Source organism: Palaemon carinicauda, chromosome 36 (assembly GCF_036898095.1).
Source record: "Palaemon carinicauda isolate YSFRI2023 chromosome 36, ASM3689809v2, whole genome shotgun sequence".
Taxonomy (NCBI): Eukaryota; Metazoa; Arthropoda; class Malacostraca; order Decapoda; family Palaemonidae; genus Palaemon; species Palaemon carinicauda.
Genome location: NC_090760.1, coordinates 25,254,286 through 25,257,536, shown reverse-complemented (window position 1 = coordinate 25,257,536; position 3,251 = coordinate 25,254,286). Strand labels below are relative to the sequence as shown.

At 31.3% G+C, this 3,251-nt stretch overlaps 1 pseudogene; it reads left to right on the top strand.

The window, feature by feature from the left end:
• Positions 1-650: 650 nt before the first annotated feature.
• Positions 651-3,251, top strand: part of LOC137628533 (uncharacterized) — a 4,342-nt pseudogene continuing 1,741 nt past the window's right edge.

The window sequence follows — 3,251 nt, the reverse complement described above, 5'->3', positions numbered from 1 at the left end:
CCTATAGAATCTCTATCAAAATGTATTTCACAGAAACTTACAACGTAGGATAGAAATAACGAATGGAAATGACAATAGTACCCATAAAGGATATAGAATTAATGTCATTCCAAAGTAAAATGAAGTTATGCTTAATGTTGCTGAGAGACAAGAAAAATAAGTTACTATGTTAAAAAAGTATATATATCCTTATCTAAGACTGAGTCTGTTACGTTTCTGATAATGTTATCAATATTCTTTATTATAGTTTGTTTAATGTATACGATCATATTTTCCATATTAAAAGGTACAGACATTAAATGTAAGTGAACATCACTACTACAAACGGAAATAGTATGTAAATACATCATGTTCATTTGAGAATCTGTATATCAGAATCTAGTTTTCCTTTAATAATATTTATTTGGTGATAGTTATGAATAAGTAGAATAAATAAACAAACAATGTGTTTTCATAGGTTCTATCGCTGAGAAGTTTTCTGATGGATGAAACGTTGACATAAACTGAGGAAGAAGGAAAATATATAATGACAAGTAATAAGAATATTTTTGTGTTTATTATCTTAGATTTCAGAAAAGAGCTACGAGAAACGTCTGAATTATCTATCTTGAAATAAAGACTTGACTAGGGTAAATATGTAAATAGAACAAATGGTTAATCATTGCCAATTGACAAAGCCAAGTGGTAAAGAGAGAAAAGACGTCCTTGTTATCCGAAAGGATCGCCCCCACCAGCATTGCCCCTCCCAGATCCAAAATGAAAACGCTTCCACGACATTCGAATCCGAACTCGATATTGGATGTCTTAAGAGAGATATTGTGAAGCGAATTATAATTTTTAGGAATCGACACATTTGGAGAATCCCAGATGCTCCAAATGGCCCGCGATCTTTTTCTCTTAGCGTCCCTCCCTTATCCTCCCAACCACCGAATGCTGTGAGATTTCCTTGGAACCTAATTTCCAGACTTTGCTAGATGGAAGCTAGATGAAATCTCTGAAGCTTACAGTCTTCTTAACTGGCATTACTACAGGCAGGAAAGAACCATTCTCGAATACTACGGTCCTTCTATTCTAGAATTTTGAGATTTTTCTCATCAATAGTAATAAAACAGAGTAAAAGTCAACTCAGGAAAGAAAATCTAATCAAGGTAAAATAATTTGCTATACTCTTTCAAGTCGTAGAATAATGTTAAAATGCTAACATCTCACAAAACTGATAAAGGCGTTGGATTTGGTTTAAATTTTGGTGCGGTTAAATCTTAAGCGATGAACTTTGGACAATTTTGCATCTTACTAGCTATCATAGCTATTTCAACGCATTATAACAGAGATTCAACATTCTTCAACCAATACTTCCCTACAATACAACTTTGGAGAATTTTTGTGGAAATTATCCAGAGGTGAGGGAGATCTTAGGGTAAATATATCTATAATAACGTCGATATGAACAGGGTAATCATTGCTGGGTACCAATACAGCCAAGAGTGAAAGGGAGAACTTGGCAAAGATCAGGAAAACTGCGAAACTAGGCTGAAAAGAACTACTTCGTCTTTTAGGAATACCTTCTCAAACATAAATTAAAATATTGAAGAAAAATGGAAAATCTAGTTTCTGAGCCTGGTTGGTTATGACCTGAAAATGCAAGAAATTACGAAGTTATTTAAGCCAGGCGATGGGAGTATTATCTTCAAATTAACTGGATGTGTAAAATGCGTATATTTTTAATGGCTAGGTAGAGACAGCTTTTCGTAATGTCAGTGGCTTGATTTTGGTTAAAAATTTGCCAGTCATAAATCCAGTATCATAGGTTTAGGAGTAAGTTCAATTTCAAATACGTAGTTTTTAAAATGAATGCTTAAAATTAATGGTGTGGCGGAGATAAACATCAATGGTGGCAAGACAATAAGATTTAGCCCTTCTTCACGAGTCTCTAGATGGAGGTATATCAAGCGTGATTTAGATATTTGTTGAAGAACAAATCATTCATATACAAAATCTATATGTAAAATCAAATTTTATAATTTTTATTTATTTTTTTTTTTTTTTTTGGGGGGGGGAAGGAATTCAGGGCTCAGAAGTATTTGTAAATTATACACGACTGATTAATGGTCTCTCGATAAATAAAATAAACATCTATATCGGGACATCTTTTGGAAAATAATGAATTTCCCTAGATTATGAACCAATCGTTGCCATATTGAATGATACAAATTAATCAGTTATGTTTGCCGCAGTTATCCTTTTTATTACCTTTCTCTATTTTTCTCCTTTTGCTTCTTAAAGAGAATCGCAAATATATGGACTATTCACGGAAAGTCGTCCTGCCATAGTTTGCTCATTAGGAGTATAAAAAGAATCATTGAAAATTTCCCTCCGACCGAGAGGAGCTATTCAATTGAAGAATTCAGAAATGTGTTTTGTGCATTCATCCATTTTTTATTATATTATATACGAGTATGTGAGATTCTTGAAAGCCATAAGGAATAATGATAGTCTTCATGAGGATCGTTCAAATCTCATTAGAAAATTTCAGTTTTCAGATCTAAAAATGAAAAGGGATTTTACAGATGAACTAATAAACTGAAGTTATTCATCTGGCGTTGTTAAATGTAAAATGTACATATGTCTAAAAATATATCAGACAAATTATCAGTTATTCTTCAATATGACATTAATGTTTTGTCACTTCTATTGTAGTAATAGGAATTATATACATTATACCGAATAGTTTGGCTTATTCTTTCCACATTCTCCTCCGTCTTCAAACACCTGACGACACCGAAATCACAAAAAAAAAAAAAAAGATCTGTGCTCATGGAATTAGCTACAGCACTGCAATTGTTCGGTGTCCACTTTCTTCTTGGCAAGGGTAAAAGAGATTCTTTGGTTGTGGTAAGTAGAAGTGATTCTTTAGTTATGGTAAGCAGCTCTTCTAGGAAAAGGACACTTCAAAATCAAACCATAGTTTTTTAGTCTTGGGTAGTACAATAAACTCTGTACCTTGTCATTCCACTGTGATTATGTATATATATATATATATATATATATATATATATATATATATATATATACATATATATATATATATATATATATATATATATATATATATATATATATATATATATATGTACATATATATATATATATATATATATATATATATATATATATATATATATATATATATATATATATATATATATCATCATCATCATCATCATCTTCACCTTCTCTTTGCCCTATTGACA